The following is a 27,046-nucleotide window of genomic DNA, read 5'->3' as shown; positions in this document are numbered from 1 at the left end:
TAGGGTTTTTTCTATTCTTTCTTTCTTTTTGTTTATATTTTTGAAAATTCTTTACTATAAATACCCAGAGGCTTACTTGTGTGCATATAGTCACATATACTATGATTTGAAGTGAAAAGATAACTATTCTTTTTTTTTCCTTTGGTTTTTCAAGACAGGGTTTCTCTGTGTAGTTTTGGTGCCTGTTCTGGATCTCCAGCTGTAGACCAGGCTGGCCTTGAACTCACAGAGATCTGCCTGGCTCTGCCTCCTGAGTGCTGGGATTAAAGGCGTGTGACACTACTGCCTGGCGATAACTGTTATTCTTATTGTTTATTATTACAGTTCATTATGCTTTGTTGATGCTTTTTTCATTATTTCATTATTTGATAGTTTCATACACGTGTACAATGAATTCTTGACACTTTCAAACTCTACTCCTGTCCCACAGTCCCCTCCTTCCAGCACTGGTAGCCTTCTTCTCAGAGTTCCCCTCTCAGATTGTGTCCTCTTTTTGTGTGTGGCTCACTAAATTTATTATTTACTCACTGTGTGTGTGTGTGTGTGTGTGTGTGTGTGTGTGTGTGTGTGTGAGGTCATAGCAGAGCAACAATAACTTATCTGTGGTTAAACCATTGACAAAAAAAAATGACACTCATCCACCATCAAGCTTGAATGGCCAATAGTTGCCCTGAAAAGGTAGGGTTTCCTGGGCCATTCTTCATCCATGAAGACATGTTGATGGGCCCAATCTTATGCAGCTTCCTTGTGTAGTGAGTTCTATAGAGCAACAGCTAATGACACATCCAGAAGACTTTTTTTCCCTGTACATTGTACTATGCTCTGGTTCTTACATTTTTTTTCTGACCTCCCCCTGCCCACCACCTCCATGATGTTCCCTGATATTAGGAGGGGGATATATAGTTGTTCCATTAACTAATTACTGCCTAATCCTAAAACATTTCAAGTAATCAGAACAAAAGCAGAATATTTAAGGCATTGAATAATAAGTAGAAAACAAAAAAAGTCTACTCCAATAGACTTTGAAAGTCTCTAACCATAGAGAAGGAAGTGTAGGTTAGTCCCTTCCATCCGTTCATAATTAAACTCCCAATAGTTAATTGTTTCCTTCAAAGAAGAGGTTTGATTTTGTGATTTTAGAGTACTTGGTCCTTAAGATGAGTATCCTAAACACAATTGTCTTAGTGTTTCTATTGCTATGAAGAGATACCATAACTATGGCAACCCACATAAAGGAAAACATTTAGTTGAGGTGGAGGCTTGCAGTTTCAGAGGTTCAGTTCATTATCACAGTGGGATATGGTGATATGCATGCAGACATGGTGCTGGAGATGTAGCTGAGAGTTCTACATCTTGCAGGCAACAGGAAGTGAAGTGTCACGCTGAGTGAAGCTTGAGCATAGGAGACCTCAAAGCCTGCCTCTACAGCGACACACTCCCTCCAATAAGACCACCTTCTAATAGTGCTACTCCCTTTGGGGGCCCATTTTCTTTCAAACGACCACAACAAACAAAGGAAGTTTGGAGCGAAGGCAGAGCCACACTTCCCCTTGGCTAGTCAGAGAAGATCATTTTTGTTTTCTTTTCCCTAGTCTGTGTTTTTCTTGAAACAGTGTCTCATTCTGCAGTTTAGGCTGGTTTGGAACTCACTATATATCTCAGACTGGCCTCTGACTCATGATAATCCTTCCTCATCCTCTTGAGTGTTGGAGTTAGAACTGTGAGCTACCACACATGGTTCATTTTTGTTTTTATTTATTTTCTATGGGGTCTTTATATATTGCTCTGGTTGGCATCCAATTTTTTTGATCCTTATGTCCCAGCCTTCTTAACAGGCACATACCACTGTGGCTGGCTGAGAAGATTGATGTTAAGGTTGTGGGATAGCAAATCACCATTAGATATGGCACACAGTAGCAGCAGTAGTAGCATACCTCACTTGGACATGATATCATATGAGAATTTATAAATACTGATCTTTATGCATCTGTGAACTATGTGTATCCTAAAGAACTTGTCAGGTACAGTCATTTCCTTTTCCAGATCTCCAAAGCTCTATGGGCCTTTATTTTTGTTTTGAAGTATTGTTTCTTCTTACCCATTGAGATGGTGTTGGGAGGTAAGCATTATGGAAATACATGGCCAGAAAAATTGTTGGGGCTATAGGTCATGGAATCCCTCAGTAGATGCCAAAACCAAACCAAAACAAAATAAAGCAAAAAAGAAAAAAACAAACAACCCACCCTAAACAAAATGAAACAAAACAAAACAACACTAACTGATTAACATGGTAAATTTCTGCAGAAAATGTACTACTTTATGTCTTCATTTTAATTAATGTGGTGTGTGTGTGTGTGTATGTGTGTGTGTGTGTGTGTGTGTGTGTGTGTGTGTGTGTGTGTGTGTAAGCCAGAGACTGACGGTGTTTTATTTAGTAACCACTCACCTTGTTTTTGAGACTGTATTTCTTACTGGCCTCATCTTTGCAGCTAAGCTGGCTTCCAGTAACTCCCTGGGATCTGCTTTTATCTAGGCCACAGCACTGGGGTTACACACACACTGTTGTGCCTGGCTATTTACCCAAGTGCTAGAGCCCCAAACTCAGGTTCTCATGTTTGTTTGGCAAGTACTTTAAGGACTGAAGTATCTTCCCAGTGTTGTGGAATATTCCTTTACACTGTGTAAAGATATGCCACTGTGATTGGTTTAGTAAAGACTAAACAGCCAATAGCTAGGCATGATTTTGGGGGCAGAGAGGACACTGGGAAGAAGAAATGTGGAGTCAACAGTCAATGCAGAGCAAGCAGGATGGGCACTACAGAGATGAGGCAATAAAGCCACAAGGCAGAAAGTATGTTAATAGATATGGGCCATTTTAAGTTATAAGAGCTAGTTAGAAACAAGCCTAAGCTATTGGCCAAGCTTTCATAATGAATAAGAAGTCTTTGTGTGGTGATTTGCAAACTGGCTGGCAGGACAGACAAAAACCTTGCTACACCTCAATTCCTTTACGACTTTATCATTAGAAAAATCAGTACTACCGTGAAAAACTCTATCAGTGTCCCAATAGGTAGTTTTACTAGCTATTGTATGTACATGGGAGTGTGTGCGAGGTACTTTATATGTGCATGTATTGTGTGTATGATATAGTATGCAGAGAAAGGACCAGCAGGTGGATTGTGGAGGGAAAGGAGAAAGGAGGTGAAAGGGGAAGGATCAAGGTGGGCCACTCGCTGTGTCCGTATGTGGCTGTGTTCTGCCCTGGTAAAGAAGGACTTTGTTCTCAACTGGAGTTGGCTCCCTGCAACACGTACAAGGCATTTCTTGTTTGTGTCACCTCACAGACAAGACAGCTGTAATCTTTCAGGTTTCTCCTCCAGCAGGCAGAGTGCCTTATGGCAGGATTTTCATTGTTGTTGTATGAGGAATCAATATTTGGAGGGAACTTTCATTTTAGAGAAGTGGAGTCCAGCCGAAGCCAAATCTGTCTGACATATAACTCTTTTTTTTTTTTCTCTCATGGGAGTCCGTTATGGCTTCAAATAAAATACATTTTTTCCTTTTGAAATAAATGACCTAGCTTGTGGGAAAGCTGTCCAAGGTGAGGATGGAGTACACGTGGCTTATGAAAGGCTCCAGTTCTTCAGCTGCCCTGAAAAAAATTCCATTTGGGAGCCTCGGCCCAGTCAGCATCCCACTCCATCCTCATCTGCTTGCAGACAACACGGGTGTAAATACATCTGTTGCTTATTTATAGAGTCTAAATTTAAAACAAGGAAACACAGAAAGTTTGCTTTGAGACTTTTTGGAGGTGAAGTCTAGTTTTAAAAGTCTTTACTGAAGGTCACATTCTTGGCCTCATTTCAACTCATCAGAGACGGTATTTCCCCCTCTGTCCCCACAGGCCCCCGTCTTAGGAACTGCTTCTCTTTCCTCCTCTGTTGGTTTGAAGGGAGCATTGAGTGACAAGTGTGACCTCAGTCTCCAGGCTTCTCTGTGCCTGCTTTATAGACGGGGCTTTGACAGCTTCCTGACACATGTTGTTTATTTCTGGAATATTCTAATTCTAAGCACTGTATTTTGGCTGAAACCACTTTATTTGGATCATTGGCTTATTCTTTACTGATATTTTGCTTTTTTAAATAACAGCGATTGTCTAATTATGTTAATTCCTATAGACTTGTAAGTTGGGTCTATTTGCTTGTACTTTTAATTGATCTTTATTGTTCTTATTTATTTATTTTTCTGAGACAGTGTCTTGCTAGGCAGCCTTGGTTAGTCTACTATTCACTTTGTAGCCCAGTCAGTTTTCAAAATCAAGACAATCCTTCTGCTTCGACCTCCCATAAACTGGAATTGCAGGCACATGCCTCCACAGACATGCTTCATTTTTTAATGATAAAAATAATATAAAGTTATGACTTTCTAAAAAGCCAAATGGCACCAAAGCCTGTGAGGTGGTATGTAAGATTACACATCTCTACCCCCTTAGACAGATGCAGCTGAGATAAACAGCATTTGTGTGTTAAAGCTCTTCACACCATTTTTAAAACCAAGCGTTGGGTCCTGCCTTTGTCCACAATAGTAAGTGAAATACAGGTTCCTGAGAATGGAATTGAAGTGCCAAAGTGCATTTTAGAGTTTGAAAGACATTGTCAGGCAGCCCCCTATCCCTGCCTATAGTGTTTCCTCACGCTAAGGAGACATTGCTAATCTTTGCGAACCTGATAGAGAAAAGTTGCATATTGTGATTCTTAATTTTTACTGACACTTAACATTTTTCCAAGGACTTACTAATTACCTGTATCTCTTGGCCTTTTTTTTTTTTTTAATAATCTTTGTTCATTTTTTAAATTTTCTTTTTGGTCATTTTTGTAATTGATTTATATGATGCTTGTGTTTGTGTGTTACAACTTGACAGAACCTGGAGTGGCCTGGGAGATGGCATGTAGCCGTGCCTGTCAGAGATTATCTTCATTATCTTGTGCTGGGAAGACGTACCCACTGTGAGTGGCAGCATGTAATGGGCTGGAATCCTGGACTGTGTAATGGAGAAAGGGGCTGAGCGGTAGCAGCATTCATGAATCACGGCTTCCTGACTGTGGCTATGATGTGATCTGCTGCCTCAGGCTCCAACTGCCTTGATTTCCCTGCCATAATGGACTGTGCCTTGACCTGTGAGCCAGAATAATTTTTTTTCCTCTTAGGTTGCCTTGGTCTAGAGTATTTTATCATAGAAACAGGAAAAGAAACTAAAATATCTCCCTTTATATTATAAATTAGGCCTTTATGTGTAATTATGGCCATTTTCTTATTAAACTGCAATTTTTGGGCAGCCACTTTTGGGTTCAATTTGTTAAAAATTTTTGCATGGACAAATCTTTTACTGTAGGGTCTGGGTCATGTATTGTACTTAAAGGGCTTCCCCTAGAGCATATTTACAATGATTGATCTCCAGATCTTTCCTCCATCTCCCTCCTTATTTCTCTCCTTCTCTTATTATTTCTAATTTTTGTTTTCTTGTTTTTTGTTTTCTGAGGCAGGGTTTCTCTGGGTAGCCCTGGCTATCCTGGAACTCGATTTGCAGAACAGGCTGGCCTAGAACTAACAGAGCTCTGCCTGCCTCTGCCTCCAGAGTGCTGGGATTGAAGGCATGTGGCACCATCATCTGGTTCTTCCTAATTTTTAAACACCCATTCATCCAAAGTTCATTTTAGCATGAAGAATAAAGGATTCATGCTTTTCCTTAATGACTATTCAGCTGCCCTACGTAATTTACTTAATCATTTGTCATCCCCCCCCCCATTTCTCTAAAATGATACAACATCAAATTCCTGAACAAATAATTTGGCCTGAATATTCGAAGTTGGATTTTTGTTCAAGCTTGGGCTGCCATAACAAAATGCTTAGCCTGGTTAGTCTAAACATAAGCGAATTGTTTCCCTCAGCCTAGTGGTGGCCTGGTTGATTTCTGATGCGGGTTCCCTTTCGAGTTAGCATTCATCTGTCTTCTCACCCTGTCACCAAATGGTGAGGAGTCTCTGGTTTCCTTTTCACAAGGGCAGCAACCCTGTCGATGTGACCTGTATTCTCATGACTTCACCTAAAGCTATTAAAGGTGGCACCTCCAAGTGTTACCCAATGCGACAGCTTAATATAGCAATTTGAAGGAACACATTCAATCCATAAGTGTTTGTTTTCAAAAAGCATTAAATATAACTATTAGCTAATACCTGAGCAGAATAAAGAGCCTTATTTCAGTTCTCCAAACTCTATTTAGCATATACTGTATTCTACTCAAATGATCTAAAAATATACGGGCTGTGCCCCTCTGACAGGTAGCTCTTAGTGTTTGTACCAATGGGGCTGTAAGCCAATCCTTGCAAAGCAATGTGTTAACAACTGTCTCATTCATTCATTCACTCATTCATTCATTCATTCATTCATTCATTCATTCATTCATTCATTCATCAATCATGTGGACAAAGGACCACGGAGAGGCGTGTGGCCTTGATATCTCAGGACACTGAACCTTGGCTGAGCCATGGGGAATATGAAGGGTGATCTCTGTAGGGCACAGTGTTCTCAGTTAAAAGATTTTTAGAGATAAGGGTTGTTTTCACCCTAGTTTATGACAATTCCTACCATCAAATAAATGTCACATATAAGTGCTACATGAGAAAGCAACAAATATTTTTTTAAACCCAGTTGTTATTAGTTCACATGTACATCTGTAGGAAGATTTCTATCCCATGTGAATTAAAAATGACACTTGAGGCACCTTTGAATTTCCTGCTTGAGACTTAATTATCACATCTTTTCAAAGGTTTCCTCATTAAAAGTTTTATACATACATATATCTATATCTTTATCTATCTATATATATATATCTCCAGGAATAGTAATGAATAATTAAGGAAAATGATTTTCTGTTCTATAGAATCTGGTAGCAACCAATTATCCTAAGAAACCAGTAAGCCACATAAATATTGTATCTGGGTCAGCAGCAGCTAATCAAAAATATCCATGGTGTATGCTGTTTACTTGAATTGCCTTGTCATAGTCACTAGGCAACAGGCCATGGTGCATTGTGTGTGGCCACTGGCTAGATTATTATCTATCATGTCTAGATCTGATGTCCATTGCAGCTAAAGTGAGCCTCTTAATGAAGTATGCAGTGGAGAAAAAGCCAAGCAAGTGGAGGAAAACACTTTGAATTCCTCAGTACCTTGTACCAATATGTTAGTGATATTACTCGTTAACTCCAAATAAAATAGGGACTAAACAGAAAAACAAAACAAAACAAAACAAAACAAACAAACAAACAACCCCCCACACCCACACACGTATTGCTAAGCATGTCATGAAAGCATGTCACTTATATCTATGGTTTTCCGTGGAAAGTAACATGTGCATTACAGATGCTGTTCATCTCAGTTATGCATGTGGGGAGCCTGTGTCCAGAAAAATGACAGGGTGAATGGGTTTTTGTGTTGTTTGTTTCACCTTAATTTTGATGCTGAGGATCTAGCCACAGGCCGTGCACACAGTAGGTCAGCAGGTATTCTGTCATTGAGTTGGATCCTCAGGTCTTACAACCTCTCACCCCTATTCTTTCATTGAAAATAAGATTCAAAATTCCCCAAACCACAAAAATACGGTTCTCCGAAATTCACAGACTATTGCCCAACTCAAAACAAAAACCAAAATGTTGCTCCTGGGGAGCAGGTTTCACTCTCATCACTGGCTTCCAGTGGTCCTATGAGCAGACGAGGCTCAGAAAACAGAGAAGAGATGAAGGTAAGGATTCTCCATCATGGAACAATTTCTCCTCCTTAAAGATAGGCATGCAACCACAGCACTTTGCTAGGAGCCTTCATGGCTCAGTTCACAGTGGCCAGGAAATGCTGCCAACAGGCACCTGTGTATGAAACCACACCCCACCACTAATATCATCAATGATGACTCAAGGAACATTGGCCCAGTGTGGATGCTAATGCATGTAGCTGAAGTGTATACGTGTGTAGAAGAAGAACGCAGGATGAGAACAGCGGGGAAAGGAATGGGAAGGCCCCCTCCCAAAGAGAGTTCCAGAAGGGAGGAATTGCTAGCTCACGAAAGAAATCAAAACAGAAAAAAAAATGTCCCTTATGTCTATTATCATGTACATATGTTTGCCTGGTTTTGAAAAATAAATTCTTTTGTATCTATGAGTGTGTGCTTATGCCTGGGCACCATGTGGGTGCAGTACCCACAGAAGCCATAAGAGGGTGTAAGATCAGCTAGCCTGGAACTGGAGTCAGAGTTGGTTGTGCCAAATTGAACTTGAATGCTCTGGAAGAGCAGTTGGTGCTCTTAATCATTGAGCATCTCTCTACCCTCTTGATTGTTGTTTGTACAGATACTGGTCATCTTATAGTATAAGTTCAGTTTTTTTTTTTTTTGCATACATTTTGTTTTTGAGACCAGGGGTCTCTCTATGTGGCCCACAGTACAGGAAGATAGGCTAGACTATTTTCCTCTTTCAACCCCTGTGGGATGAGATTACAACCATGTGCTACATACACGGCCAAATTCTGTTCTTATTGTCTTTTTAAATACTTATTTTATTTACAAAATCCCCCCCCCAAAAAAGACAGCTTTTGCATTCTAAAAATTAGCTGTTAAAAAATGCTACTTCTAGCAATGATTGGAAGTCAGGTAGGGTTGAGCACACGGGCCTACTTTTCAGAATACAGAAATAGAATGCAGACAAATAAACGTGTTGTTCTTAGTAGGTGAATGGTCGGTCCTTAAATAGCAGGTATCAGAGCTATCCTGAGAGAATGGACACTAGACAAGAAGGAAGGTTGAGCTCTGATGTGGTTCCTAAACAACACCTTGGCCGCTGAGAACTCACTTCTGTTGCACACAGGGATCAGGAAGTGTGTTTACGCTTTAACCAAAGCAGCCGTTAGTAAAAGATGCTGTTTCATGGTGTGTAGCCTATTAAGCTATTCAAAACAAGCCTTTGTTTGGTTATATTAAGAACTTATTGCTATAATTTAGAATGTAATTACACTTCAGAGATAATTTTACTGTATTTTGATGTAAAAAAAAAACCAACAACCTTAATTTTCTATACCAAAGAGATGACGAAATTATATGTTAAAGCCGTAATTAAAGTAGTAAAGAATCCAAGACTTGGTGTTCTTTAGAATTCTAATTCATGATGTTAGTTAATACCACAGCGTAGCTGAAGGCGTTCTCTGAAAGGGACACTGTTGGGTAACTGGTCTCTGTAGTATATTTATTGGTGCCAAAGGAATGAGTGTAGAATTGTAGTGTTAATAAATAGACATTGTATATTTGAAACTCGAGAATAATTTGCAAAATATTTTGGTTTTTTGAAGAAAATTCAAATCTTCCTAAATCTGCCCAATTAAGTGGAAATGATCTGGGAAACAAATGCCTAAAATGTGCCTGAGCAAAAACACCCAGTTTACCCTGGTTTAAGCTTTGTTAAATTAGATCATGCCTTCTTGTCAATTTTTGTCCTCTCCCTTTACTTCCCTCCCCTCCCCCAATTCATTCATCCTCCCCTCCTTTCCTGCATTACTTCCCCTTCACTTCTTTTTCTTTCATTACATTATGTTAACATTATGTATATTTGGCATCTTGTTTCTCTGCTCTCAATATCTCAGCCTCACACTCCAGGGTGTATGGCTTTGTGTTTTTGCAGAAGTAAAAACCTGTATGAACAAAACTGTATTCTGTAAGACAAATTGCTAAATGGTCTTGTTAATTAAAAACCCGGAGCCAGATATTGGGAGTAAAACTGAGAGATCAAAGAAGCAGAAAGAAGGAAGCCAGCCACGTTCTTACCGCTAGAACATTCTCAGCCAAACAGAGCTACTTCTTCTATATTCACACCTATGTCCTTTCTGTGCCCTGCCTTCTTACTTCCTCTCTCCTCCCATTTACATCACTTCCTCTTCCAGCCCATCTCTATCACTTCCTGTCTGTCCGTACAGACCTCCAGACCTCTATGGTTAACTAGCGCTGGGAATTTAAGGCATGTGCCACCATGCCTGGCTCTGTTCCCAGTGTGGTCTTGAACTCCAGAGATCTGGATGATTCTCTGCCTCCCGAATACTAGGATTAAAGGGGTGTGTGCTACCACTGCCTAACTTCTACGTTTAATATAGTAGTGGCTGGCTTTTTCCTCTGATCTCCAGATAAGCTTTATTGGGGTGAACAAATAAAACAGCACCAGAGTATTCCATTAGAAACTTAACTTGAGTGAAAGGACCTTCAAAATGAAGGCTACTTGCAAGCCTTGTGGGGTACAAGTGCAATTCTAGCATCAGGGGCTAGAGGCAGGAAGAGCAGGCCACTCAGGGCTCCATAGCAAGTTGGAGGTGAGTCTGGGTTACATAGCCCTGCTTTCAAAAATTCATACCAAAGCAATAAGAACAACAAGACCACCAAATCCTAGTGTAACAATCAGGATTATTAGGTATAATGATTTCAATATATATATATATTGAAATCCTAGTGTAACAATCAGGATTATTAGGTATAATGATTTCAATATATATATATATATATATATATATATATATATATATATATATATATATATATATATTGAAATCCTAGTGTAACAATCAGGATTATTAGGTATAATGATTTCAATATATATATATATATATATATATATATATATATATATATATATATATATAATACAACATTTCCTGAGAAACCAAACTTGTTTCCTAATATTTCCCAAGAAACCAAGCCTCCCATAGCCCCAGTGTGTGTCTAGGGATATTTACACAGGATAGGAAGTCTTCCTTTATTTTAGATACATAAAAAAGATGACAGAGGCTGAGTGGTGGGGCACGCCTGTAATCTTAGAACTCAGGAGGCTGAAGCAAGAGAACTGAGAGTTTGAGGTCAGCCAAGCTACTTGTGAGGCCCCACCTTCTCATGAAAAAATGAGGGAAACATGTTATTCAAGCCACCAACTACAACTCCTTGTATTCTGGCAAAGAGCTTTTACCTAGAACATGGTTGGCTAGACTAGCTCGGACAAAATCAGGACTAGCAGCCAATCAGAGCCAATATGCAAATGTGAAAGCAGGCTGAGCAAGCCACTGTTGAGCAAGCCAATAAGCAGTACCCATCTGGGCTTCTGCATCAGCTCCTGCCTCTAGGTTCCTGCCCTGCTAGAGTTCCTGTCCTGACTTCCTTTGATGATGAACCATAATATGGAAGGATAAGCCAAATAAACCATTTCCTCCTTTCTTAGTTAGGGTTTTATTTCTGTAAAGAGACACCAATACCATGGCAATTCTAATAAAGAAAAACATTTAATTGGGGCTGGCTTACAGTTTTAGAGGTTTAGTTCATTATTGTCATGGTGGGGAGCATGGTAGTGGGCAGGCAGACATGTTGCCAGAAAAGGAGCTGAGAATTCTATATCCAGATCATCAGGCAGCAGGAAGTGAAGGAGACACACTTCCTCCAGCAAGACCACACCTCCTAATAGTGCCACTCCTTACGGGCCTACAGGGGCCATTTTTATTCAAACCACCAGACCTTCCCAACTTGCTTTTTGGTCTTTGTGTTTCATCATAGCAATAGAAACCTAAGACCTTATTTTTTTAATTCTCTTCTTTCTCTCCCACAGAGTCTTAAGTAATTTTTATGTCACAAATAGACATCGAGTTAAACAAAAGTGAGTTCAATTTTTAAAGACTTATTTTTTATTTTTATCTATGTGTGTGTGTCTTTCTGTGTCTGTGCATGTATGGGGGCCCAGTGTCCAGAAGAGAGTCGCTGTATCCCCTGGAGCTATCCCCTGAGGTGGTTGTGAGCCATCCTGTGGAAACTCGAGTCTACCAGAAGAGCATCAAGTATGTCCTCTTAACCACTTGGCCATCTCGCTAGCTCCTTGGATGTAGCTTTAGATCAAAATAGGAAATGAAAGTGAAGCTTTGAGTGTATATACAAATAATAATCGATAATGCTAAATTCCTGATACCACTTGATGATTCTAATCAAATATCCAAGCTAGGTAAACTGGCGCGGCCTGTGTTAGACTGTAAAGGACCAAATCACACCTACGTCCTCCGGGTGTTTGTGAGTATGGCGAGTGTGAGGGCTGGTACAAGCTGCTCTGCCCAGCCTTGTTCCTCAGCTTGTTTTGCATTTGTCAGAGCTGGTGACAGACCGAAGTTTACTGCTCATAATTGAGCAAGCTGAACTCACCCAGAGGTGGGTCAACAGTCCGGGTGCTTGCTAGCACAGAGGGAAGCTTAATTTTCTGCAGAGGCCAGTGTTGCGCACATGACATGGCAGTACGCTGACGTTTTCCCCTTAGAAGTCAGGGCTGGTGTCTGAGTTCTGCAATTTAATCTGAGGCCCCGAGGACCAGGGCTATGACAGGGGTTAGGATAATAATGCATCAGGAGTGCCAGCATTGTTTTCAGGCTCACGACAGACTCAGTGCTGTTGACAAAAGGAACCCGGCATTTTAAGGCACACATATTACCATCTCATTGCCTGAAGGACGAGAGAACGGCTTTTATTTCCCATCTCATCATTGATGTGTGAGGATGGTAGTTAAATACTCAACATGGTCTTGAGTTTGTGGCAAGGATGTAAACTTATTTGTACTCTGAATCTTATTTCGCTGGCAATTGAAATTATTGGAGATGAAGGTATGTTTTAGGTAAGAATTGCCAGAGGTGACATTATTGATGACTATATGACTAGGGCCAAGGGCTGCTCCTTCTATTTATGAACGTCTCAACCTCTGACCCCCCACCCCCAGGGCACTGCCACACTGTGCCTACTGCAGATGATGAAGGAGTGGGTATGGTCTCAGGCAGGTTCCAATTTCATGGAAAGTTCCTATACAGTTTATTTTTCTGGTAGATGACAATAATTATAACACTGTAATGAACAAAATAAGCTTCCAAATATTTGTATTAAAAGATGTGTATATAACCGACCAGTCAATTTAAACACCTGAGTAAGAAGTGTCATACCAAAAATAAAGTTTCAGTCAGTTTATTTGTTTTTTATGCTGCTTTAGTTTTAGAGTGGTAGAATAATATCCATTTTATGCATTTTTAATTGACAATTTATCTTTTGTCAATATTGATTATCTTGGAAGAGATAAAGTTACTAAGGAGCACAAATAATGAATTATCTTCACCTTGAACTTACTATTATTGACTTCATTTTCTTTCTGGCGTAAATACGTTAAGAATATTCCTTAAAGACCCAATTTGTGAGATTCTTTTTTAACTCTCCAAAGCAAGCAACTTTGCCTTTTAATTCTGATAACCTTAAAAGCTGCTTTATTAATTACTAGTAAAAGTTTCTGTGAATTCTTCAACGGGTTTGAACACCAGTAGCTGGGATTCGATGAAGCTTTAGGTTCTGGGAGTCATGGACAGCATGACTATCCCTGTTTGATCCTGATGCTGTCTGGTCCACGGTATCATTGATAGAGACTTCAATCCTTTGAAGATCTCCCAAAGCCTCTTCCATTATTCTTTCAGCAGTTGGGGGCACTGCACCCTGCTGAGCGCGATCCTATTTCACCAACAGGAAGGAGTCTTCTCATAGCCCTGCTAATGGGCTCTTCAGTCTTGTTGCAGGAACTTGTGAGACATGAAACATTGATTGGATGTAAATATTCTCTTGTTTTTGATATATTTATTACCTTAAAAGCAGCAGTAGGCAATGATTATAAAAAGAACAATTAAAAAAAAATGGAGAGAATTCAACTGTTGGTCTGTATGCTGCAGGAAGCAGAGCTGGATGAATGGGGCCAGGTAAGCCCTTTGGAGCCCAGATGATTCCATAACAAATTCCAGATGCCGAACATGGAGATGCAGAGCTTGGTGTTTGCCCTGCTGGATCTCACTCTTGCTGCTTGGTCTGATCATTCCTTTCATTGCCCTTCCCTCTCCTTTGTGTCTTTCGGGAGTGTTTATCCTGTGCTTTGGTAAAACGTAATGATGTAATTTGTTTTTTGATGTTATGGGGCTCACAGTTAAGAGATTGATTGCGTTCCAGAAGAGGCTTTGAAAACAGTGTTGGAGCTGTTAAATATATGGGGACTTGTGATAGTGGAATGAATGCGTTTTGAATTTTGAGATGGCCATGGGCCTATGGAGACAAGAGATGGGAAGATATGGCTTAAAAGCAATGTGTTTGGTCAAGTTGATAAACAATGGGCTTGTGGTGGCCAATATGGATAGGCAACTTGACAAGATTCAGAATCACGTAAGAGACAAGTCTCAGGATGTGCCTTGAGGGATTATCTAGAGATAAATCAAGGTGGGAAGATTCAGTTCCACTCAAGGTAGAATCATTCCCTAGGCTGAGCCATAGACTGAAAAAAACCAGAGAAATCCAGTTGAGCACCAGCATTCTTCAGGCTCTGTTTCCAGACTGTGGGTGCAATGTGACCTGCTGCCTCCAGCTCCTGCCCCCATGACCTCCCACCACGAGGGACTGCACCCTAAAACTGCGAGCCAGAGTAAGCCCTTTCTCCTGCAAGTTGCTTTCTTGGAGTACTTTATCAAATGTAAGAAAAATAACTAAGGCAGATGAAAACAAAAGCAAGGTCTTGCTTTTCTTTTTAAATTTTAAGTTGAGAGGTATATGCAAGTGGTAGTACGTTAGTTTCCTAGGCTGAAGATTCCATTTAATTTGACTTAGAATGTGAGAACAAAATAACTGATTTCTTTGAGAGCCATACTTTAAAATATAATTTGTCTTTTTTAAAGGTCACCTACAAGATACATTTGAGAGTCCGCATTTATAGCTTTCCTATAGTTAGTGGTAATATCTGTTTGTCATCCAAACACCTCAGTAAAGAACTTAGAAAATAAGCTAATTTACAACAGAAAACAAACAAAACAAAACAAAACCCCACATCAGACTACCCAGGAATAAGCTCAACCGAGGAGATAGAAGATGGACTTTGAAACATTCAAAATACTGCTGTCATCAGGTGAACTGGGCAAATGAAGCAGAGATCTCTCATGCTGGTGGATTGGAAGAATCAATATTGCAAAAGCGTTCAGTTTCCGAAGGGATTTACAAATGCAACACAATCTCTACTGGAATCACAATGGCATTTTTCATAGAAAGAGAAGAAATATCCACCCAGAGCCACAAGCTCATAAAGAGCCAAATATATTTGGAGTAAGAAGAGCGAAGTGGCCAACACTATACTTGTCAATATCAAGAGATGTCGCAAAGGTACAGAACTGAAAGATGGTGCTGGCATTCAGGATGGACACAGAGCGGTGAACGGAAGAGAGGGGCTGGAAGGAAACCCAGTGATAGCCAACCACTTTCAAGGAGGGAACCAAGGGCATGTAACAGCAAGGGACAGTCTTTTCCACAAGTGGTGTTGAAAGAAACACATATCCGTGTGCAGAAGAGTAAAAAATTGATCCTTACTTTATAACACGCACAAACTAAAATAGACCGGAGACTAAAGCATATGACAGAAACTAATCCACCTGAATAGAGGAGATCTTTCTTTTGGCAACTGTTTTCCAGATATTATACCAAGAGCATATACACTAAATAGTGCACAAGCAAAGTTCTATCAAACTAAAAAAACTCAAAAAACAAACAAACAACAAAACAACAACAACAACAAAAAAAAACAAAGAAAATAATAGGAGGAAAAGGAAACTTAGCAGGAGAAAATATTTGTAGTAATATACCCGATAAGGGTTAACAGTCAAAATATATCAGAAGACAAACAATTCAATAGCAAGAAACAAAACAACAAAATTCCCATTTAATTAAGAAATGGACAAATGGCTTGGATAGTCTCTCCAGAGAAAACAGACAAATACGCCAGTAGGCATAGGGAGAAAATATTAGGCCTCTGATTATCAGAGAAATGGAAATAAAAATTCCAGTGTAGACCATGTCACACTTGCAGGATGGCTGTTAGGAAAAAGATCCCCAATGTTGACAAATGCCAGCAGGAATGTGCTGAAAGGGGAACTCTTGTTCATAACTCCTTGGTAGAGTGTGCTCTTTCCTTTTTCTTAGTGCAGCAATTCTGGAAAACAATAAGGAGGTTTCTCAAAATAAAATTAATACCACCATGTGATGCAGACTCTCATTCCTGCATACAATTAAAAATAGAGATCAAGATCTCAAAGAAATATCCTTTGCACTCCCTTCTCTTTGCATAATTTAAAATATTTTTACCTAACATTTTTTTGTTTTAAAATAAATCATTGCATGTATTTATTGCACACGGTGCTGTATTACAGAAAAACATTTTCCTGCATGCATGTATTGTACATACACATTGATCATATTCCTTCCTCTAACGCCCAGCATCTAACTATGGCAGAAGTTCATAACATGACGGTCAAATCACTTGCCACAGAAGTTGCAATAATTCATTAACAGGTCATTTGGTGGCTGGAAATGATATTTTGGGGGCAGTTATTTCTGTATTAACATGAAAAATAGAAATATCAGATGCAACAATCTGCAGCCTAGTAGTTCCGGTGACTCTGGTCTTGTTCACGACTTGCTTCTCCATATGATCAATTGCATAATCCCCCATTTTGCCACTTCGTTCTAAGTTGTATAGTTCCTATTCCCTAGAGTGTGATTTATGATCCTGATTAGACTGCTATCTTTAGAGGGCAGGAACTCCAGCTTCTTCCCTTTGAGGTTTGGTGCCAAGGATGTTTTGTAACATGCACTAGATTAAACTAGATCCCTCACCTCCAGAGCACTGGTACAGGTGTGTGTCACCATGTCTGGGTGACATTTTTGTCTTTGAACGGTTCTGCACAGTACTATATCCCCATGGTTTCTTTTTGTTTATTTGGGACACCAGATGATTATTAGATTTTCTTTACTTGGCCTGCCCTAAATTAATAAGAATATTCTCTTTCTAATCAAAGCTTTTTTTTTTTCTAAATGCAGTATCATTGAACAAAACAGAACCAGCACCATTGCTAACACAAATCTTAGTTTGTATGTATGACAACAACCTCCCAACTGTTCCAGAAGGGAAAACTAAATGTGATTAGTCTTTCTTTTGAAGAGCTCTTCTGGACTGATGGGTGAGTATGGGGCAGGTTTAGAGACACAAAAAGCTGAAGGAGTGAGTGGCATCTCAGGTTTCCTGAATTAATGAATGATTTAGACACTTTCTAATGAAAGATTCTTTTGCATTTCTCTTTTTGAATCCACTGCCAACCAATCTTTCTGTTAAGAGTTGAAAGTGGTTTTGTTTGTTTTGTTACAGACTGAACAACTGGAGTAAGTGAACACCTTGTACAGGACAGGGACTAGATCCATGTAAGCTGATTGCATCCTCATTGACTCTCTGTCATGTTGCAATTACAGGGTATTCAATGCCCTCTTCTGGCCTCTATGAGCACTACACACACACACACACACACACACACACACACACACACACACACACACTCAAATATTCTTGAAGTACGGTGGCTAGAGAGATGGCTCATTGGTTAAGAGCACTTGTTCTTGCAGAGGACACAGGTTCAATTCTTAGCACTCACATGGTGACTCACAGCCACCTATAATTCCAGTTCCAGAGGATCTGCTGCCCTTTTCTGATTTCCTTGGGCACCAGGCACATGCAAAGTACATACTCATACATGCAAAAAAACACACATACAGCTGGGTGGTGATGGCACATGCCTTTAATCCCAGCACTTGGGAGGCAGAGGCAGGCGAATGTGTGTGAGTTCGAGGCCAGCTTGGTCTACAAAGCAAGTTCACGGACAGCCAGAGCTATTACACAAAGAAATTCTGTCTTGCAAAACCAAGACCAACCAACCCCCCAGCCAACCAGCCAAACATACAAACAAACAAACAAAAAACCCCTCGTACTTATGAAATAAAATAAACCTAAAATATGCTTATGTGTCTAGTATCATTCTCAGTGTGTCATTTATGCAACTTCATATTTTACAGAAACTTATTTTAAAATATTGCCTCACTATTGTGGAAAGTATTTCTGTTTTAGTAAATGCTTTCCATGCAAATTTGAATAGCTTTTGTTAGCAGATTTTCATGTGAATTGAACAGTTTATAATAATGACTCCAGTCCAGTTCCTGAAACAGAAACAGCTTCTTAATATGTAGGACAAAGAAGAACACGCCTTTTATCCCAGCCCTACCAATCCAGTCCGTTCTGCAAAAATAACCACTACAAAAAGCAACTGTGTTGCATCTCTTCCCCCATTTTCCTATGACACAACATTCCTATGCATGAACTGAATAAGATACAACTTTACATAAGCGAATCATACTGAATGGATTGTTCCATAACATTTTAAAACTTAAAACTGTGTCCTGAATATATTTTCATGTCTATCCATTTTTATCTCTTCCTTCTTTTATTTACTGCAGCGTGACGAAGTATTATGGTTTAGGTCTGCAATGTCCCCTGGAGCTCATATACTGAAGGTTGGTAGCTCATATACTGAAGGTTGGTAGCTCATATACTGAAGGTTGGTAGCTCATATACTGAAGGTTGGTTAGGTGCAGTTTGGGGAGTTGCTGAAAACCTTAAGACACAGGGTCCAGCTGGAAAAAGTAGGTCACAAAGTGCCTTTTCCTGTGTGCTCTTACCATGGCCCAGAAACAATGAGGCAGCTGACCATGGACTGAAAACAGTTTAAAATAAATACTTTCCCCCTTTCAGTGGTTCATGTCAGATGTTCATTACTTCTGTGACCCACATTGGGCCGTTGCTCTGAATATTTTCCATCAGTGAACATAGCTATAGTTTCTGTCGTCTGTGTCACTCACGTGGAATACCTTATGTAGTGGTGATGTTCCTAGGTGGGCTTTGCTGGGATGATGATGGCATGAGTGATTGGTGCCTCGTGAAAGGCTTTCTGGGGTCCCTGAGCCTTTTTGTCCTTCAGCTTCACAATGTGAAGACACAGCACTCTAGAGGTTGCAGCATCAAGACTGACATTTGAAGACACACAGAGTGGTTCTCACGAACATATCGGTTGTCTCTCTTTGGTATGTCTCAGCCTTTAGGACATTCTGGTAAATACATCTATATGATTTATAAATTAGCATGTCTGAGGTTTTGTTTGCTTTTTGAGAGGTGGCTTTTCTCTGTAGTCCAGACTGGCTTCAAACTTGTGGTTTTCCTGCCTCTGCTTCCTGAATGTTGGGTTTATTGGTGTGTGCCGTACTCCTGGTTCAGTCTGTGGCATTTTGTGGTAACAACACAACTGGATGGAGAGAGATAAGGATTTATTTGTAATTTTTTGCCATTTCAGGTAGATCTAAAAAGCACATCCCATATGTATTTCTTTCTGCAAGTGTTGTGATAGGATACTTAATGGGTGTTTAAATATTTTTCATTATACATTAGAGTGGTCTATGTACTTGGAGAGAAAATAAAGACTAAAGAAGGTTTCCTACCTCCACAAGATTTTAGCCTATATGGAAACATACTGATGTACTCACAGGCTTCTTTTAGAATCCCAAGAGAGGGAGTACCTGGTGATCTTGGGGAATTGGGAAAGGATTTATGGAAGAAGCAACTAAGAAGCCTTGTTTGGAAGAACAAGTGGAATTTAGCTACAGCAGACCAAAGTTTATTTAAGATGTTATGTTGTAGGTACAGACGTGATCATATTATTTCAGGCTGGAGAGCCAAGAAACAGACAAGGCAGGCTTGAGTGGGGTCTTTAAGGAACCCACAGCCAAGGGGTGTCCAGGGAGGGTGGTCTTCATTGGAATGGACAGAACAGAAGCAACGGGAAAGGAAATACATTTCTAGGAATGATGAATAATTGGATTTAGCCACAGTAGAAGATGTGTGTAAATGACAAAGAAAGATCCAAGGAAGGAAGAGAAGGTTAACACCAAGTCAAAAAAGCCTTGAGATTTTGGCTAAAGCCTTTGGATGTTCTCCTACATAGCCTTGAGAACAGTTTTTGGGGAGAAATTGGAAGCCATATTATAAAAATAAGGTAGAATTCTGGGGAGTGTCCCTGTATTATAGGGAGGAGTGTATTTTAACTGCATCCAATTTCTTAAATTATGTTAGACAAAATTAGTTAAAAAATGCCTCACATTTTAGAGTGTTCAGGTACCTAGTAACCCATTGCTGACTAATTACCTAGTGATTTTGCAAGAAATATTTAAAATTCTCACAGAGAAAGAGCAATAAATAGCTTTGCATTTGATTCATTAAGGGTCTCTCTGGCTGCTATGGAAGATTGTTTAAAGGAGGGTAGAAATGGAAGCAAGAAGAACAGCGGGGAGGCTACTGCAATGAACCATGGTGGCCTGGGGAAGGAGAGGAGTGTAACAGGCTTTCTTTCGAGCCAACCAGCTCCCAAATCGTGACATGGAGATGTATTAGTTATGAATGATCAGCCTTAGCATAGGCTTGTTTCTTGCTATCTCTTATCACAATCTATTTCTCTATATCTGCATTTTGCTCAGATTTCTTTTTTAACATCCTTTCTTTCTTTCATCCTTTCTTTCTTTCATCCTTTCTTTCTTTCTTTCATCCTCCCTCCCTCCTTTCTTTCTTTCTTTCTTTCTTTCTTTCTTTCTTTCTTTCTTTCTTTCTTTCTTTCTTTCTTTCTTTCTTTCTTTCTTTCTATCCTACTTTTTCTACTTCTTCCATGTCTGTCTGTCTGGCAGCTGCCTGACTGGCTTTGGGCCTCTCCCTTTCTTTCTCCCTTGTTCTTTTCTCCTTCTTCTCTCTCGAGCCTAGATTTCTCCTCCTCCTTCTTCTGTCTGTCTGCCAGCCCTGCCTATCCCTCTCCTGCCCAGCTATTGGCCATTCAACTTTTTATTAGACCAATCAGGTGCCTTAGGCAGGCAAGGTGGGACAAAAGTAACACAATTAAACAAATGTAGCACAAACAAATGTAACATATCCTTACATCATTAAGCAAATGCAGCATAAACAAATGTAACACATCTTTACATCATTAAACAAATGTAGCACATCTTTACATAGTTAAACAAACGTAGCACAAACAATGTAACACATCCTTACATCATTAAACAAATGCAACATAAACAAATGTAAGAGATCTTTACTTAGTTAAAGGAATATCCCACCACTCAGGAGGTTTGTGATAAGATGATGGGACATGGTGGGAGCTATCTGCTCAGAGAAGAGAAGAATAGTGTCAAGGATGACTCTAAAGGAGTGAGGGGTGGGGATGAGCAGAGAGATAGTGGGAGAAGACTATGTGTTGACTTTATTGACAGTTTCATATCAGTTTGCTCAGCAGTAAGAAATATTAGTTCTGTCATATTTACTACTATTTTCTCAAAATTATACTTTAAAAATCGTTTTGAGATTTGTTTTACTGATAATTTTAATATTTAGGAGAAATGTAAAACTATTTTAACACAACCCCCAACATTTAGGACTAAGGAGTTTAATTTATCTCTCAGAATCACTGAGCAAAAATCTTCCAGGTTTGGTTAGGATTAGTCCATATTAGAGAAAGGGACTCAGGTTCCTTTATGTTGAGGCCCCTTCCTTTCTGTCCTGCTCTGAGTATCTGGTCAAGACTGGGTCACAGCTATAATTAGATCTTAGCCAGAAGGAAGGGGGTTAAGACCTTGGCAGTGAATTCTAGACACACATAATTTTTACCCATAATCTCTTGGTGAGAACTCTGTTACAAGGCTACAATCTGCCAGCTAGTCTCAAAAATACAGTGTAGCCCATACATCTGGTATGGTTTATTTTTTTTCTGTAGATGATTAAAGGAGCCAGTTTTGGAGGCTATTTATAAGTCTGCTACTTGCTCAGTTCATTGAGGGCTAGTTTCATGTCACTGTTTATATATTCATGGGAAAGTTTATGAAATAATTGCCAGATGTGCGTATGAGGCCAACAAAAGTTTAGGAACTAAAACTGTAAGCTTATCCATTGCTTTTTGCTAACCCTGTATCTAAGTCTCTGAAAATAGACACTTTGATTCCTGGTTAAAGTTACCTATTTATGCAAGTGTATTACATGGCAACAATACCATGAATTTATCAAACAGCTCCTCACCCTAAAGCAGCACACTATCAAGATGGCATGCCAGTCAGCCTTAGTGAGCTCGGCATTGGAAACCTGGTTCTCTCCTTAATGATCTGACATGGTGTGCTGGCTGGGATTTTGCCAACTTGATCCAAGCTAAGGTTGTCTGGGAAAGAGTAAACCTCTTTGGAGAAAATGCCTCCATCAGATTGGCCTGTAGGCAAGTTTGTGGGGCATTTTCTTGATTGATGATTGATATGGAGGGCCCAGCCCACTGTGGATGGTACCACTCCTGGGCAGGTGGTCTTTGATTGCATAAAAATGGAAGCCAAGTGAACCATGAGAGCAAGCTCATCATCATCATCATTATTCTGTTCTCGGCTTCAGGTCCTACCTGCAGCTTCCTTGGGTCCCTGCCCCAATTCCTCTTAGTGATGGAGTGTGACCTGTGATGTGGAAAGTCAAATAATCCTCAAGATTTTTTTTTTTTTATGTTTATCACCGCAATAGTAAAACCAAACTAGGACACATAGATCATCAGGACTAGATAATCCTGTGTGGCTTGTCTGCTTGCCTCCTAGTTCTCCCCTCCCTCCCTCATGGTCAGCTCTGGACAGTTAATAACCGGGAGAACTGAGCATTCTTTGATGTAGGAAATTTCTTCCTCGATTTAGATCAACGGTTTGCATTGCATAGAAAAATCATGTATTTCACACACGAGGCATCACACGCTTCTGTGACCAGAGCTTCACTTTCTTCCCTGTACTTTCCTCAAAATCATGTGCTTTTCTTTTCCTCCTTCTTTTAATTAAAAGAAAAAAAAAACTAAGACAGGGTTTCCCGATGCCGTCCAGGCTGGCATCAAACTCACAGCCCTCCTGTCTCAGACTCCCCAGTGATGGGATTACAGGTATGTATCACCACGTGTGGCTTAAAACGTAATGTTTTAACCTGGAAATGCAGAACTCAGGAGCAATAGACAAGTGCATATTAAATGTCAGGGGACTGAGTAGGCGCCATCCCCCGTTGAGTGCAGCTGGAAGGTGATGTGGTTCACGATGATAGGACGCCTCTAAACACAGTGTTTAAATACACAAATGTGTGGATTATTGCTTTTATTCCTTCTGCCATTGTCTTTATGTGCTCCTCTCACTTTCGATGAAGGATGTATCGGTTTACATCTAATTTGCTTCTTCCCTACTCAGATTCTATTATCTTTATGCAAATGCCAATGCTTAATTATTGCTCATGCTTCTGTTGCCTGCAGGCTAATAGCTGCTACCCAGGTATCACACAGGGAGGGCCCAGAAAGGTTTTATTCTTCTCTAAGCAGCCTTATTCAAATCACTACCTTCTTGGATGTGGACTATTGTTAAATGTGTCACCTGGAGGATCTGTGCCTTTTCATGCTTATTCTCTGAAAAAGATCAAACCTGAATGCAAAAAGATACGGGGGAAAAAAAAGTGCATGTCGCTGGATCCATCCTGAGTCATGTGAATTTAGTGCATGCTGCAGCAGAAGTCTCATGTGTAGATCCAGGAAGATGCCGTGTTAGAAGCTGGATCTATCTATACAACATCTCTGGAGAGATCAGCTCAAAATGTCAGAGCACCACAGGTGTATTCTCAACTAAATACCATCTGCATTCTCTTGTGTGGCTAATGCCATGGGTCCATCGGTCCTTCCAGCATCATCAATTTGGCATCCCTCATTCCTGCCATGCCCCTCTCCGCCTCCTCTACTACATTCTTGTCCTCAGCACACTTAGTAGGCACTTATCTAGTATTTGTTAAAGGAATGGAATTAACTAATGTCTTTACTTTTCCTTTCTTCAGCCCAGTACATACATTCTCTCTGTCTCTCTCTCTGTCTCTCTCTCTGTCTCTCTGTCTCTGTCTCTGTCTCTGTCTCTGTCTCTGTCTCTCTCTCTCTCTCTCTCTCTCTCCATCTCCATTGATTGCCTTTTAACTGTAAAGTCTTCACTCAGGCAGGGTTCTTTTTGCTACCTGGGAAAGATGGGTGTTTGTTGCTGCTTCCTTCTATCATTCCTGTAAGGTCTGCACTCACCCCACCATTCTATACTTCCATTCTCCTCAGAAGGCTGTGAGCTCTTTGGGGGGTCAAAGACAGGATTGGATTGTCACTGGGTAGCTTAGATCTGAGGAGAATGCCTGGCACACTGTCAAATGCATGAAATTATTAGCTGACAAGAAAATACAGATGCAGAGGACACCACCAGGATGTTCTTGGTAGCCAGTTAGCTCATTCCGTTTGCAGTAGGTAAGTATGCTTGGGGATGCTAATGGTTACAGAATCTTCTGGGCGAATATGAATGCAGGGTGCTGTGCAACCTTCAGGGATGTCTTCATTAGGTTGGGTGAGTCACTCTTCCTTTCCTTCCTATAATAATACACTGAACTGTCAAGCAGAAGTAAATGCCCATGTCAGTGAGCTCACCCCGTCCTCCAAGGAGTGCTACACACACTGCTGGGTTCCTAACTCCTGCCTACCCGAAATAGACGTCTGCTAATGGGGTTGCTCTAGAGTTGCTTTTGAGATTTTCTCCAGTTGTGACTTTAGCTACCAAAAGCTTTGAAATGTCACAAATCACCCCAAGCCTAGATTCCACTGTAACTCAGGACAGGCATGGGCCACAGAGTCCAGTAATCAGAGCATGCCTCAAGCTTGAGTTGGAAGAAGACTCGTGGGAAGACAGCCCTGTGCAGGAAAACATGGCTGGTGAGTGCGGCAGGGAAGCAAGGGGTCAGGACCCAGATTCAGCATCCACACCTTGTCCTCTGGGCCCAGATGGGGTGGCTGGGCTGGGCTTGCTCCTCCTGTATGCTTGTCTGTTTTGAATGCCTAACCTCTCAGTAGTACCACCTGGGGCTTCTCTTCCTAACCAAACACTGCTTAGTAGCTGCTTCCTGTTTCATCTAGGCAGGGCAGAGGTCGATACTTACAACTCACTTTTCTATTCAATACTCATAATGATCCTGTTATTTAAATGGCCATTTCCAGAGAAATGTTCCCAGGATAGCTCCTTGATGGTATTTAGAACTTCATTCCTTCTATGACCTGCCATTTCCCTAAATTCTGTTGCTCTTCTCATCCACTACCTCTCACTTAGAACACCATTTAACCAGTGCAGAGGATCAGAGGGAACATAGACTGTGTTTGCGTCCTGGCTTGCTGCTTATTAGTTCTGTGACCTTGGACCGTTAGCTCTTCGGAGACCGTCTTAGGAGATAAGGTAATAGGATCCTGAGGAATTGCTGGGTTAGAATGAAGAGAGAAAATGTGCCAGGTGGGGTGCCTGTCACCTCAGCCCTTGGAAGGTAGTGACAGGAGAGCACAAATTCAAGATCTACCTAGATTAGCTACCCAGTGATCTTGAGGCTGGCTTAGGCTACATGAGCCCCTATCTCAAAAACAGCAGGGAGTCATGGAACACATCACTCCTTGTACACTGATTTCCATGAATGGGACTTGTGTGGAAGAGCCCTTGCTGGTTTTCCTCGATGAAATTTGAAAGACACTAAGAGCCAGTCACTCAGAGTAGCAATGTGGCTTTTCATTGTTTCTATTTTCTATTTTTATTGGGTTAAGTTGCCCTACTGAAGCCTCGATCACAGTCCACTACTGAAGACAATGACTGTGGTTTGGATATTCCCATGCTTAACTGGGAACTGAAGATCGTTGCTTCTCTGGTCCTACCCAGTGTGGGTTCTTCTGTAGATTGGTCTCTCACAATCTGCTTGCAAGAGTCTTTTGCTTTCCTCAGCTGAACCAACCCCCTGCCTCCTGTTCTACATTCTTACCGAGCCAACTGGTCCCCTCTCTTCATCTCTGATGTCAAGTCAAACATGAGTAACATACTGCAACTATTGCATGCACTTAGAGTGCATACATACACACAACATGTATACATAACATTCTTTATGCTTAGCTTAAGATCTGTGCCAACAAACACTCTGATTTCTCAACTGATCAATTTTGACACTGCTGATGGTAAATCCATTACTCTTAATAAGCAGCATTTAGAAGCTACTGTTAGAGTCTTCCTGTTTATCAGAAACATGCTTTCCAGGGAACATCTTGCACAATCCTCACAACAGCTTAATGAGATAGGTGTGGCATTTTACCCATTCTGCAGATGAGGAAAAATCAAGCATAGAAAAGTTAACCATGGAGTTTATTTAATTTACATCAAAGTCACACAGCTAGTGAATGGCAAAAGCCGTGTTTAAACCCAAGTAATCTCTTGCTAGGGTTGTACTCCTTTAAATGCTTTACACTCCTGAGGGCAGAGGTGTTTTTAGACGTTTCTTCATATTGCTTCCCTTTCTACTTGAGAGACATGCTTAAAAGAGTGATTTTTTTTTTTTTTGACCATAGTCAACACAATGAGATTGAAATGAAGTGAGGCCTGGAGGCTTGACCACCTGGGGACTTGTGGGGACTTGGAGGTCATGATCTCACTGACAGACACTGACACTACCATCTCCACTGTCTCCACAGACTGAGTGTAGAGCAGCAAAGGCCACAGTTCAGTAGGAACAACAGGCGGCACACACTGGTTCGAGAACATCCTTCACCACTCTCTTTCCTGCCTGCGAATGACGTCATTGTTAGCATGAGTGACTGGCTCCCATCTTCTGCTCATGCTTCAGAGATTTTATAAGAATTTATAATGCTGGCTGGGGGTGTCCCTCAGAGGAGACCTCCCAGGACTCAGACACTGAGGGTGGGAGCTTGGGTTCCAGCTTCACTGCTGTTCGGAGCCTTCAGCGAGGCTCGCAATCTTAGCTTTCCTAAAATGAAAGAAGAATGTCAGTAGCACAGGGGTGATGGTCAAAACGGAAATGCAGAGCTTTGTTTGTTTAAGTGAAGGGATAATTATTGCGAATGTGAAAACCATTTCCACGTTCACGATCTTTTAAATGAGAGCCTACTCCATTTTAGCAGAAATGGGAGTGACT

This window comes from Peromyscus maniculatus, chromosome 16 (assembly GCF_049852395.1).
Source record: "Peromyscus maniculatus bairdii isolate BWxNUB_F1_BW_parent chromosome 16, HU_Pman_BW_mat_3.1, whole genome shotgun sequence".
NCBI classification, from domain to species: Eukaryota; Metazoa; Chordata; class Mammalia; order Rodentia; family Cricetidae; genus Peromyscus; species Peromyscus maniculatus.
This window is presented reverse-complemented; position numbering follows the sequence as displayed.